The sequence below is a fragment of the Carassius auratus genome, chromosome 21, assembly GCF_003368295.1.
Source record: "Carassius auratus strain Wakin chromosome 21, ASM336829v1, whole genome shotgun sequence".
In the NCBI taxonomy this organism is placed as follows: domain Eukaryota; kingdom Metazoa; phylum Chordata; class Actinopteri; order Cypriniformes; family Cyprinidae; genus Carassius; species Carassius auratus.
The window spans coordinates 18,199,146-18,214,375 of record NC_039263.1 but is presented as its reverse complement, the minus strand read 5'-3'; the positions used below and the strand labels follow the sequence as shown (position 1 = coordinate 18,214,375).

The 15,230-nt window shown below is 38.9% G+C and overlaps 1 protein-coding gene across 4 annotated transcripts in view; it reads right to left on the bottom strand.

Annotated features, from left to right (window-relative positions):
* Window positions 1–14,522: 14,522 nt before the first annotated feature.
* LOC113038782 (splicing factor, suppressor of white-apricot homolog) overlaps window positions 14,523–15,230 on the bottom strand; it is an 86,221-nt gene continuing 85,513 nt past the window's right edge. For all 4 annotated transcript variants that reach the window (XM_026196428.1, XM_026196427.1, XM_026196429.1 and 1 more), the window contains one exon: window positions 14,523–15,212. The gene's annotated coding sequence lies outside the window, so the exon portion shown is untranslated. The remainder of the gene's footprint in view (window positions 15,213–15,230) is intronic.

Below are 15,230 nucleotides of genomic sequence, written 5' to 3'. Positions count from 1 at the left end.
TTCAAGTTTATTGTAAATTAAGGTTAAAACTGCTAACACAAAAATAAAATATGGAATCAGTAGAGTAAAATACTTTCAAAGTAACAGGATGAATAATTGCCCTTTTCTGACTAAATACTTGTAAAATGTGTGTGTGTGTGTGTGTGTAAAATATTAAAATGTATAAATTATTAAAATACATAATATATGACTTTTATTTCAAATGTACATAAACAGTACAAAACTTGTATGCAATTATTAGTGAATGAAAAGCAGAGTCACAGCTTTTTAACTAACACACAAATACAGGAACATGGTGCCCTGAATTAAACATGCCACGCGTGGTGCTCGGTTCCGCCCCAGATTTTGTGTGTAGCGAGATAACACCAATGTGAAATGAAGAGAAGCGGACGATCTGTCAACGTTTGGCAAGCGCTTTCCTCAGACTCCGACTGTACCATTTGAGATGCCATGTAATTTTCCACATGAAAAGAGAGAGCAGATACAGATATTCCCTTGCCAGGCGTCTAGTTTTAGATGAGGCGTTCCTCCCCATATGTTATGTTAAAGAGTACAAGGATGGGATATTAAGTAATGCCATCCCAAAGAAGTCATCATACAACTTCAGAATGACAAGAAATCTGTGTGACAAAACCCAAAACGTTAGTGTGAATCAATCATCCAGATTGGTGGTAACACAGTTTGCATATCCAAGCTACTCATTTGTAGCAGTCACACGGTTTTCTCTTTCAAGCTTTCATTGCGACATCACATCTACACACACTGTCCGGTGGGTTTTCTGGTGCCAGACGCCTAACAAGACAGCTGCGTTTGACTTATGGCTTTTGCCGTTGTATTTCTCTTATCATTTACTCTCTTCTAACAGGGTTCCATGAAACTCCTCCAGTAGGAGAAGGGAAGGGTCTGGCACAGCCGCTAGACTCTCAAATGCCAGTATTGTTACTCGCTGATCTCTAATTTGATCATTTTCATCAGGGCGCCATGGGACGCCAACAGATGGCTTCAGAGGCAAATTTAATGGAGGTTTCACAAACAAGCCTTCTTGAGAAGTGGACCAATTTAAAACGTCACTGTACTGAAAATGAGCAATGTTCCTCTGACCGACTGAAGACTTCTGATGCTGTTCCTGCACAGATTAGAATTGTTTTTTTTTTTTGTTTTTTTTTTTAAATAGATTAAAACCTTTGAGGGAAAAGCTTTTTTGAACCAGAGCTAAAAGTATTGCAGCATTTCAACTAGAGTCCAAACACATGTGCAAAGACTTTCAGTACGAAAAAACATGTTCATAAATATGCATTGCTGATAAATTTACAAGATCAAGACAGCATCCCTCCAATAGTACGGAGGCTGTTTTTATTTTTGTTTTTTTGCAATCTTGACAAATCAGTATTAATAACAGCAATGCATGCAATCACTATGGAAATAAATGTATTTATAACATGATATTTGTTATTAAATAAGATACATTATTTAATCATGTTCACTTTATTTAAATAATAAATGCATATAATATAATATAAAATAATATAACATAACATAACATCCTCACAAATTAGACAATTGTGCAAAATATTACACATGCACATACAAAGAAAAATTAGGAAAACAAGAGAAAAGAGAAAACAAGCAGGAAATCTGATGAAAAACTAATCATATTTCAGTGGTGTAATAAAGGCCCAAGGGGTCAAATTGACCCATTAATATCATACAGTACACAAAGGACAGGGAGCACTTCTTTTTAAGTGAATGAAAACCACCCACGTTAATCAAAAAGGAATCCACTGACATTTTCTTGGACCGATATCTTTTAATCTCCACCCAACGGCAAGGGGCCATTGAGCCATATCCAGCAAATTAATGATGAACAATCTGTAGAATGGACCGTGTGGTCAGTGAATAGGATTACGCTGGCAGCTCTGTCAAGAGCAGCTATACATCAAATTAAAGACGCAGTGACGCAGCAGAAACAGCACAGAAGAATGATGATGACATGACCTGCTGAACAAAAACACGATCAAACCTCTAAAGATTATATGGGTGTGGAAGAGGAATTAACATTCCTAAGTGACAGAATTGCAAAGCGAGCAACATTTTATTAACTGAAAACAAATTTTCTAATTTTGCATATTTACTAATGTCGCTGGATGGTCCTCAAAGTGTAGTGCTCTTCATCAGCCCTGCTGCTCTTCACATTCATCAACTTAAGAGAGGAGCACTCAGAGTCAAAATCACTGTGCTAGTAAACACGTGTAAAAAAACAACCTCATTTCACTGCAACATCACATAACACCAAAACCAGAGTAAACTGAAAAAGCTTCAAAGCAGAAGGGTATTTTTTCAATTCATGAAAGTGTCATCACTGCGTTTTTGGTTAGTGGAGCCTCAAAGAACACTGCAAAATGAGACGTTTTTATAAAATTCAAGAAAGAGCAAAGATTACATATAAGAAAATAGAAAACCTTTTTGCTCTCTGATTTTAAAACTGCCTCTGCAATTAAAGCAGTCTGGTAAATCAATAGAATCAGATAAGAGGATTTGGCATGAATCCAATCCATCTGAAGACTATCATAATGGGAGAGAGAAAGAAAAAAGAGAGGATTGATACCTTGTCATTGTCATAATTTCTCCCAAGAATTCGTAGAAGCTGCCAACAGCCCCTTTTGCTTCATAAGATGGGATTTCTTCTCTAATGAAATGTGTGAATCTCTGCGTAAACATGCAAACATTGTTTTGAGTCTCAATACAATTGTACAAAGTCTTACCACAGTGTGGCTAACAACAGCTAATCGCATTCCAGCCGAACCTCTTATGACTGCCATCTGAATCTTGATCCATCATTTAAAAACTTAATAAAATGCATGGCTGAAATACATTGAGCGACTTGAGAATTGCACATAATGCTGCCACAAATAATCACTACAACTCTCTCCCCCTGTGGCCAATATCCGTCTATCCGTTACCAAAACGGATGTGCATTACTGGTACATCAGCTCTCTTTCAGGACCAGTTTAATAGCCTCTGTTCTCTCAGGAATGAAAGCGGCAAATGAAAGAAGCTCATGCCGATACTCACATTCTACCCATTATGTTTTGATTGCATTAGCAATTGAAATAGAAATAAAGCTCGGAAAACAAATCCATTGCTTAACAACAGAAAAGATGATGACAGCAAATGCCCGGTTTCAAGTGCACATGCATGTGTCTGTCAAAAGAAGTTCTTCAAGATAATGTATGAAATTAAATGCCATTCTTTTCCTGAATGCCTTCAGACTACTAGAATGATGTAGGAGGAATAGGAAGAGGATAATGCAGACATGTCCTTGGAGACGGGTACTGGATGCCATCCGCTGTCTTACAGCTTTGAAACGTCTCCACACATTACGTCTGGTGGAATTTTTACTAAAATAACAAATGCATGCATGCAGTTCATGCAGTTATACGTCAGCTCTTTTCACTGGCAATCAAAGCCAATTGTTATAATTAAGCCAGTATTGAAATAGCATCTGATGCAGGTAACAACTGCAACATTTAGCATAATATCAAGTCTGTTCATGCCTCCGGGTACCTGAGCCTTTGGGGAAATAGAGCACAAGGCATTGGTTCCATGATAGAGCACTTAAATTGGGCCGTTTTTGAGCTCTGAAGAAGCGTCTTTATGCCCAGTCACTTCTTCCTTTGCTCTTTCCACTTAAGGGAGCAAAGATCCAAAATGCGTTCGAGTGTGGCGTGTAAGACAGAAGACAGTGATTTTCTCAAAGGCTGACAGGTCTAAAGAGAGTTCCTAAGTATCTGGGGAGCGCAGCTCCAAATAAGCTTTACCAAGAGAGACTGAAACCAGTTTAATTTAATGTGCGGCTAGATGCTAAACATTTATGCAGAGTCTTGTATTCAGTCCAGCAAGAACCTTAAGGGTTAGATTTCAAAGCCAAAGATAATCCAGAAAACAAGAAGTGTAGACTTTATGCGCTAATTAGACAAAGCAAGCAACAAAATAATTATACAGCATAGAGCTACGAAAAGATGGAGCTTTTGTTGTTCGAGTTGGAACCAGGCTGAATGAAATTCCATTTTACCACTGAAAACTCACATTATGTAAGATAAAAGTACAGCAAGAAGATTTAGATTTTTTTTTTTTTCAAACTCTTCAGATGAGTCTTTGTGCATGTGTGTTGGAGAGTAATATGCTGTTAGCTGGACTGGTCTTTTTATAGAGGGAGCTGATCCATCTAAGCCTAGTTTAAAAAAGTCACAAGTGGCTACACATGCTTCATCCACAGAGCCAAATGCAATTTCCTTTTGGGAGATGGACAGGTTTAGAATGCAATGAACAATGAAGTTGGTCCGTGGGACGTCGGGTGCTGAGAGACAGCAGGCAGTGCACCCCTCAAAGCCACTTACAAGCTACTCTGTAAAAAGCGTTAAACAATGGTCAGTCCCAGAGTCCCAATGCATCTCAAAGCTCCTGCTTTTGTGAGGAAAGAAAAGCAGATCAATTTCTCTGCCTACTGGAGTCCATCCCGTCCAGTGTGCCAAACTTTAAAAATGAGAAACGACCAGATGTGGCTGAGCTCATGCCAAAATATTTTTTGAAAAATCATCCCGAGCAGTAACCCAAATACTGAGGTAAGTAAGGTAAGACCAAGAACCACCTACAGTACTACTGTTATGTGTCATTTGGGGTTTAGCTTAAGAGTATACCACAATAACATTAAAAATAAAAACATAAAAAAGGGAAAAATTTTAGGGATGCACAATATTATTGGAACGTTATCGGTATTGGCTGATAAAAGCTTAAAATGTAAACATAGACATCATTCGATTTGGGTGGGGGGGGGGGGGGGTGCAGATATACCTTGCCAACAAAATATATAAGATATATAGCTAACATGTGCTGGGGGGACTGTAGGCCTACTTGTAATAAAATATTAGTAAAATACACAAATAACATCAAGATACTTATACGTAATATCTTATTTTCAAATGCATTATGAAAACTTAAATACAAGAAGCGTTTAAAATACCATCTATTAATGTTAAACCCATAAATAAAATGTTAAGGTTTCAATTGAATCTGTCAGGAAAACAAACAAACAAACAGCAAATAGTTTTCAAAGCTTTCAATGTACTCTCATAAAAAAAAAAAAAAAAAAAACACATTGCTTTAATAATGTTTTTTTTTTAGTTCTAACAAATGCGTTTTTGCTCGAAACTAACCAAAATTTTAAATATTTTTGTCTATAATTTCTGCACAGCAGAGACTTGGTGGTGCTTCAAAACAAAACGAAATAAATATCGGTCTTGGCTATAGGCTAAAAAGATGTAAAAAACACTGACATATCGGATATCGGCAAAAATCTAATACCAGAACATCAGCAAACCAGAACATCCATGACACATATACATATATGTGCCACTCCATCACACTTTGTGTAAGCAAAACACTGGATCAAAGGCTTCAGTGGCCCGGACTGTGAGACAGGTGACAAAGTTCATGCCCCTGTGCTGTATGGGGCACATTTTAAGCTAAACCTAATCCTGTTCACATGTCAACATGCATGCTTCCAAAAACGTCCACAGCACATGCCAGAGAAATTTCTGTCTGAGTACACACGCACCACAGGGAAGTCCAGGCCAGACCAAAGTTTCATGCACGGAGCTGCCAGCTGTGTGTTTAGTCAGAAATACAGGCTACTTTTGAGGGGCAGATTCTAATTAAAGACGGCGAGGCCTGTTAAATGACAGGCACTTCCTGTGCTGATATGGCCTTGGCTGCCCCTCTGCAGGGAAACATTAATTTCAGTCTCACTCTGCTTCACTGGTTCCCCTCCGTAACTTATGAACAGCTCCTGAAATGTCTCTCGTTGGCCTATCCATTTTAACTGTCACTAGGAGGGCACATTTCAAAACGGCTGTCACACAATAAAGCATTATGAATGAAACCCTTGCCTCTATGCCAGTAATACTGTGAAAACAAGAGCATGTCTGGCTTCAGTGTTACAGAGCTGCTATTTTCCCCCCTGTTATCTTTTGCATTAACGTAAAAGGATTATGCTGTTACAAACCCCGATACAGGGTTGACTGGCAGAGAGGCAGCGGTGCTGATTAACGCTGCCAGTCAGCGGAAAGTCCTGACCCTTCATATTTATTTATTTATTTATTTAAAGCAAGGCTTGAGAGGAGATATAAGAAGAAAATGAAGGTTAGAGTCAATGTACGTGTTCGGCAGAGGTTTGCTTTGGTATGCTGGAGTAGTCTCCTGACAGGAATGAAATGCTGTTAAAGGATTAGTTCAACCGAAAATGAAAAATTTGTCATCATTTACTCGCTTTCATGCTGTTTCAAACCAGGTCATGGCCTTCTCTGCTCTGTGGAAGAAGATAAAATGGGGGGTGGGGGGTTGGGTTGGGAGGCTTCTAATTGTTAAAAATGAAAATGCTGTTTTTAATGAAACCCAGAAAGGAAAATGAAAGCCTGTTTTTTAGCTTAAATACAAATAAAAAATAACATCGACAGCCCTAAAGTACAGTTCTAAAACTAACAGTATAATAGGAGGGTGAGCTATCCCTTAGAAAGAAACATTATAGAGCAATACTCTTCCTTTTACATAAATAGAAGCTATAAACCAATAAGGTCAAAGTAGCAATATGACTCCCCAGACACCCGTAAGGTCAGAACTACAACGTAATTAGACAAAATTAGACCATATAGCTTCAGCCGGACCATAAAAGGATCAGATAGTGTACGTTCTTTACTAATGTCGCAATCAAATTCAACCACAGTAATCCACTTAAGTGTGGCTGGATTCTGTTGATCTGTCTGCACAGAGCATGTTGCTCGATCTTTCCCCACAAACCCCTTCATTTCATTTCCCTGAATCCACACTCAAATAAGAAAAGCTGCATTTATGCATATGAGACCCAACACATTTATAGTGGTGAAAATCTTGGTCTCGAGCACAGAAAGTGGGGTATAAAGAATCAAAGCACTTAGCAGTGTCTGTTTACAGAGCCACACGAGGCCAAAACCTGCATTATGTGAATCCCCACTGAAAACGTGCTCTTTTGAAGCCACTTTTCTCTCCACAGCTAGCATAGGCATGATCAAATACGGCCTCTAACGCGTAATCAGGCTAAGCCCCAATGGTCCTCCTCTTCCGATGCTTTAAAATTAAAAAAATATATAAATAAATAACAAACATTTCATACAAAAAGCCACGAGTCCAGCTGAGTTCTACAGGGAATATCTTCTCGAATAAACACTTGAACTCAACAAATCAAAACACAATGAGCGATTAAATGAAGTGGATTCGGACCACTCCAGTTTCCATTTCTCTCGGGCGTCTACAGAGATCGACCATATGGACACCAGAGTCCACGGGGGACGCTGACAGCATCTGAAATCCGCCTGTGCATTTGTGTGCAAGTGCGAAAAAGACACCGAGACGAACCGGGAGAGAAATTTGACAGGGTGGAAGAGAAAGAGAAAATAAAAGGGCAGACGTAATGGGAAACATTACTCGCCTTGAAAATTATTATGTATCTAAGTGCCCTTCAGCGTAAATGTGGAAGCCAATTAGGTGGAGTACGAAGCTGTTATATTCAGTTTGGAACATGGATACATCAGCTTCCCTATGTTACGAAGATAAAGGAAAACAATTTTTGATAGTGGCAGCGCCCGAAGGTGAGCTCAGTGCAATCTGGTGGAGGAGATGCATGATTTCGAGACGCTGAACATGCCTCATCACATGCCCTAACAAAAAGCCTCTCGCTGAGTGAAATGATACTGTATCTTCCCCGGCTATCCACCACATAGAGTAAGGCACATTCTCGCTAGTGCAGAGGCAAGAAAGACGAAAACTGATGAGGCCATTATTCTCCCTGATAAAGGGTGGGTGTATGCCACAGGACAAACACAATGGCACACTTCGCAGGTAAATTATACTCCTCGCTGCATTGTAATCATGTTGCAATCACGTCTTGTCTCTAAAACTGCAGTTCGCTTAAGAGATCACTTTGCCCCCATGATCAACTGGTTTACTTTAGCTTTTCATCATTTTATAAGCAGGTTTGCTATCTTTTAACACCAGCTCATTTGTAAAAAGTGGCTTCAGTGTCATTCTCAGCGGAGTTCAAACTGATCAGGAATGATCCCGCTGATTCTACGCAAACACTTTTTTTTTTGGTGAGCATAATAGACTTCTACCAAACCCCAATGTTGGGGCTACTTTGACACTGTTGTTGTGGGTTGTTTTTCATGTCTATGGATTGAACCGACCCCAATAATGTGATATTAAGCCACTGGAATGTGAATTTTACCAGGGGAACCCTTCCCAAAAAACATGTATTTTATTTCCCGGAACGTGATTTTAAGGGCACCCCCTCAAAATGCCATTGAGAAAAAATTTTACTTTAAATTTGCCCTTGAAAGACTTCAAACTTGACTTGGAATCAACTCCAAGACTGATTTTACATTGCAGAAAAGCCATGGGACAACAAGCCTACATTAGATATGCCATTTAGAACAGGGTCTCCCCTTTTACATACACTGCACTGCAAAACTCCAAAGTGGAAGACGTGAGAAATGGAGAGTGAGTCCTTCTCATCCAGTCAGCTCTATTACAGAGAATGAAAAAAGCCTATCAAATCTCATGGGTCACCTTCTCCAGTGAGCATCCGCCTGTAGGGCTGTGAAAGAAGGCGCAACAAAGCTTGAGGCACTCGTTCACACTCTCCGAGTTCAATCAGTCTGAACATGCAGCGCTGAAGAGAGCGAAATCAGAGCGCGGCAGCCCAAGCTCATGAATCTGATCGAACCCTGTTAAACGCTCTAAATGCTCTTTTCTCTCATTACACAAGAAACACAAAGAGTACAAGATTGAAAACATCCTCTTAGGACGCAGTGGGAAGTTAATGACAGAAACAAAGAAAATCAAAAGAAAAGCGAGTAGATATTCCACCTCGCTGCGATTCTGTACACCCTGTGGAGGCAAGCGCTCGTTCGAATTCATGCGAGGTTAATTAGACAGGCACAAACTGGAGCTGATTTGTTTTGATTTGGATTTTTTCAAAAGGGCAACCAGACGGCTTTTGCCACAGATGTCTGGAGCCTCGAGTTCTCCCCTCTCACTTTACATGGCCCTCTACCGCAAGGTCATAAGTTAAAATGACATTTAGCAGCACGCTGGGCACACTGGGTAGGGGAATTTATGAGTTTGGCGTTTGGAGGGGGGCATTTGATTGAGTCCTCAATTTAGTGAGGTGGGCAGTGCCAGCAGCCATCATTAACCTTCACTGTTTCAGACATCCATGTTTTTAAGGACTTCTGGGTGAAGGCAGAAAAGTCATTCAAATCGCTGATGAATAAAAATCCTGAATGGAGCTGTGCTTTCGCGACAGGTGTATTGTATCTTGTACATAATCGCGAGCACGTTATCATAACGTAGCGTGCCAAAGACGTGCGCAGGTATTTTTGTAATTTAATAAGTATTATTTATTTTATTTTTTTAAAGTTTTGACATCTCCCCTGAATCAGTTGTCAGTTTATGTGGCTCGTTAAGATTCAGCACTCCTGGCCAAATCATATGTTGCTCACCGAGTGCGCCATTATTAAAAATGAATATGCCTATCCCTGTCTTTCTACATTATGGTGGGTTTTTGAAAACCCCCGAGATGCATTGCAGCTGTTAATAATGTCCCTTGAGATGCTATTTACTGGTTTGATTCTGTAGCGTTTTCTTAGTACCATCTCGACTTCTCTGCTACAGTCTTTCTTGGGGCCATCTTAAGGGCTCTTCGTAAACTGCAAGTCAAGCCAGCATGTCATTTGTGGGTTGGTAGGGTCAAGGGAGAAAAAGGGAATTTTTTATCAAAGCCATTGACTGAAATGTTTCAGTGGACATTTGCAAGTCAAATAGTCTGTGGGTTCAAGGGACTTGACTAGAGCAGGAATCCTGGGAAATGTTTAACTGCTTTATTCTGATGCTTTATGCATCTCCATTATGTTATATCAAAGAATATGGTTTGATGCATCAATTAGAGAGAGTTGATAAAAAGCAGAATTGAAGTCTTGATTCTCACACGTGCAGAGGCATGACACTGTGTTTGGGCAAATGTGTGTCCCCAAGGTCCTTCACCTCATAAATGGTTGATTCAAGTGGGCCGCTGCATAAATCCTTGTAAATCCATTCCTGGTGCTGAGACTGTCCTCTCATTTTGTTAAAACACCTGAAACATTGTTATTTTAGCTGCTGGGTGAAGTAGCTCTTCTCTAAGTGCTCACTTTCCCTCCATCTCCCCCTCTTCCCTGTCTTGTTTATAGAAGTGCTATTAGTCTGTAGCTAGTCCGTGTCCAGAAAGCAACATTTGTCCAATGCTAATCTTGAGGAGGGAGATTTTGTTGAGGAATTATGGACTTGTATGGAAGTTTTATTATACGGCTCAAGGTTTTTGGCTGTACAGTGTCAACAGACTTGTCGAGTTAGCTGAGCTACCCTCAAAAATATTTAGGCCTACATTTAAGATTTATGTATTTGAATTGCATAGAAAAAATGGATTACACAGCTTTAACATGAACTTAATGTGATGCATATTTCTAAGTCAAACAGGTAAGATTTAATGTACTCAATTTGCATCAAGTTAGATTTTCAAATGCTTTTTTTATCAAATAGTTTTTGGGTGAACTATCCCTTTAATCAAATAATTGTATTAATTTGAGCCCAATTCCCTGAACACGTCTCTAATTTCTGATCACAATCTGAATTAGTAAATCAACCTTCATTCAACCAAAACTACATTATAAGAAAATGATTGAACATGATGTGATCTAGGATGCTTATAAAGTGCATGCGATTATTTAGACCAAAGTCTATCCACCTTTTTCCCACTCCCAAGATGCTTTGCGCAAATTATGGGAGTAACTTCCGTTTACACTGCAAACAATCAGCAAACGGTTTGTTCTATGAACGCAACAATAAGCATTTTCAAAAACCTCAACCATCGATCATTATAAGGAAATGTAAAAATGTAAAAGCATTAACATCACTTTCAACACACCATGAATAACTCATAAAGAGCATCTGCAGCAATATTACAGACGTGCTAAATTTCATTAATATGTAAGAATTACTTTGGCATCTTTGTGAAAATAAACCTGCAAGGAGACATGAGGATTCTGGGAGAAAAATGAAAGATTCTTAGTGCATTCCAGGGAATTATTCATGGTTTATATCGCAAATTAAATCGGGAGAGCAGACCACAAATGCACAGTTTATGTTGCCTTTTTTCATTTACTTGCAGCTGAAGGAAACATGAAAATAATCAAGAGGAAAATAATGCAGCAGGCTGAAAAGAGCTATTCTATAGACATTGTTGATATATCACGTCACATTGATATAGCCTACCAAATGTAACATTATTCTCCTGACTTTTGAAAATAGAAAATAAAATCAAATTTAAAGCCTATTAAAGCCTATCAATTAAAAATGTATATATATATATATATATATATATATATATATATATATATATTTTTTTTTTTTTTTTTTTTTTTTTCTAATATGACAGGTATGTAAGGCTGAGAAAACTATTTATTTTGAAATAATTATGCGTCCATGTTAACAAGTTAATTGTTTTTCACTGAAGAGAGGTAAGATGTTATTCTTTATTACAATTGTCTCATCGAGTAATGTGTGTGGGTAAAACAGAAGAATGTATTAATGCAACAAAAACAAAATGAAATTGTAACCTTATACTGGAAGCCGGTGATTTCATCTCACAAATCTCTCACATCTGCTGGAGAAATCTGCAGACAGCCCAGCTAGAGTGATCACATGGTATTGCCACAGGAGAGATAACACAACCCATTTCCTGAGGATGTGTGGGATAGAATTGATACTTGAAGGACAAGAGCGAGACTTAAGACAGTCTGCAACACTTTAATCAGGACACCCTGAATATGGGAAACAGTAGACAGCGAAGAGGGATTAAAAGAGGGATTTGGTCAATTGACCTTAACAAACAGCTCTACCAATGGTCCATTTCATTCTTTCTAATGTTTTACATTTCATTTCGGTTCTGTGGATAACAAATTCCACCTTCTACAATTGTAGGAGGGCATATATAGAGAGAAATCATTTCAATTACCACATTAAAGCCTTTAACAGTAACACAGCGCCTACATCACATAAAACGATGCCTTAGAGGATTAGGGTTTTCATCTATATTCTTTTTCCGCTTAGAAAATATTCTCTGCACTTCCAAAACGGCCCTTCTATTTCGTAATACACAAGATATATCAAAGCAAGCTCAGATTTTTTCCCCCTTGTGAGAAATTCTGCAAAGCTGCTAAAGGAGTTCAGGCCACAACCCTGCGCAACAACCCTCTGCTGAATAACCACATCAAGAGAATCAAAAGCTCTCTTCTGGATTTTTAATTTTACATACTCAATTGGGTCCAGCTTGGATTTTCCAACGTGTCGCCGCTTTCATTCTAGCAGGGTTTCCACTGCGGTGGGAAGCAAAGGGAAATAAAACTTAAGAACAGGCCATGAAACGTCATTACCAACCCAACCCAAGTTCACTGAACTTTTAAGATAGTAAATTTGGCACGGATTCTCCTTTGCAATTTGCAAGCCACCCCAAGATCAGTTGACAAATCAACAAACCTTCTGTCTACAGAAGGCTGTTCCAGCATTTCACTCGATCAGACTGAAGCCGGTATTTCTCAACAATATCACCTTAACAGCCTCCTCATTCTGCCCTGGAAGTGACTTCTTGGATACCACACAGCCATTTTATTTGTCATACACAAAAACTCAAGACAGGGCGAGTGGGGAAACCTTGAACGCAGCCCTTCGGAATCAAATCGATGTTATGAGGTGCATTTAATTGCATATAAATCCATTATTTAATGCTGTACGAGGCAATCCAGTTATTGGAGGGAATATTGTGGCCATTACCAGCCTGGAATGAGTGAAGCCTTGGCTAAAAATGAGCTGTGTTTACTCGCTGGCTGATCTCATACCTCATACTTGACCCATCTTCTGTCTACCGGCTCTGACAACAGGTCAATGTCGACACCAAAAAAACAACCCTCCAGAGATGGCGCCCTTGGTTTCAATCCAGCTAATACAGTTCCATTAAAAGATTGTAATTAGTTAATTGCCTATAAAGACTTGGCCTGAAAATTGCCCTTAACAACCGTGTCACAATGAAATATTGTACTCCAGCAAACAGCGACAAACTAAACTGCTACTCTAGCAGAGCCTTTTATTTCCAAGACTCAGTATGTAGTGAATTTGATAAAAGGATAAGGATGATAAACAGAATAATGGAAAACTAGAAGGGACGAAGGCCATCAGAATAGACATTCAGGACCGTTTCAAAGTGAATAGCTCACTTAACACGGGCTCCGTTCACAACAAAGCATTTGTAAAGCATGGATTTAATTTTAGAAACACTTGGCTTTTGTAAGCCTATTGAAATGGGCACATACTGCCACTACTATTATTACTAATAATTAAATATTTATATATTAAAATAATAAATAAAATAATACAATTGTAGAACTTGTTCTACATATTAATTTAACAATAATTCATATTTTCATATTAAATCATTTTATACTCATTAAATAATTCATATTAAAATCATACTTTGATAAAGTTTTTCATTATGTCATGTGGTTCATGTTAATGACCAAAAAATATATGAAAGCAAAAAAATAAATAAAAATGCAATAAATAAATAAATAAAAACAGCATAAGATTAAACCAACTGTGCAATGTAAACTGTAACCATTCAACGAGTGTGTAATACAAATGCGGGGTCTATTATTAAGTCTAGTTCAAAGCTGCCCTTTTCAAAAGCATGTAGCATTACGATTATCGTGATTGGTGCAATTATGGAACATTATGCATCAAATTACAATCGAGAACATTTTTTGATATAATGCAAATCACAATTGACTTGAGTTAATTAAGTGCCTTGATTAAATGGTGCAGGTTTAGCTGAACATACGGGACAGAGTGAACAATGAAAACCAAGATGATCAATAAAAAGTACACCAGATGGATATTTTTTTTTGGCAAAAATCATCTTTTCCAGGAAGTCCCATTTGAATCAGACTCAACATAATCTGAACATGGGAAAGTGTTAAGTTCCCCATGTCAAGAGAGTTTGGGAGTGAGTGTAAATATGGGTTTGGATGGGACTGACCTGCTCCAGGGATCTCTTACCGGTCCAAATGAGACTCACAGCATTGCCTCTGCGGGCTGAACCGCCATGAGATTAAAGGCTCACTTAAAATGGACCATGATTCCCACCATTCGCTCTCACTCTCTCCTCTCTTGAGAACACCACTCATATGGACCTTTCAGCAGAACATGGGGCCTAATTATCATGCAGAGTGCATGCTGGGTTGCAGTATATGTGCCGACGGTCGAAAGGCCAGAGCTCGCAGGTGCAGGAAATGAAAAACAGACGGAGCAAGAGGCGAACATGACGAGATGTCGCTTGCGGAAAGTAAGTCAACCACACTCGTGTTCCATAATTCAAACTTTATTGACGGTTTTACAAAGTAGCTTCAAAATTAGGCCCATGTAAACTTAGAAATGAAAAACTGAAGGCCACATATTGGAAAAAAACAACAACCCAGCAACAACCAAGAAAGCTGATGACTTCGTATCGAAAAGAGCTCAGAGGGAAAAAAGGAGATAGGAGAGATATAAGCAGCATTATCCTTCACAGAAGGATATAACGGCGTCCTTCTGGTAGGCACAATATTACAAAGGAAAGAATGTTTTTAGTTGCATCCAAGGAATTACGCCTTTAATACTTGTTGTTGTTTTACTGCTAAAACACACAGCTGGACTAAAGCTCCACCATCTGCTGATGCTTTAGTTTTTTTCTATACCTGCTTTGGTTCCACCTGCACCTTCAAAATAAAGGAGATATCCATGCCTAATGGTAATCTGGAGAAGAAATACAAACTTCTAACGCAAGGTCCAAACATGCATTCATAAAGGGATAAAAGCATCCAGCATTGTGCAGCTTGTCAGGCGAACAGCAGTCCAGTAGTTAGCTAGAAGGCTGGTGCTGCCTAGCTAGATGTTGCTGGAGATAGATCATGTCTGGATGTGGTGGAACTCTCTCAGGAGGAGTTCGGCTGAAGGCCTTTGGAGGCAGCAAGCATTGCTCGCACTTTCGCCCAGAGGTCCTACAAGCAAGGAGAAAT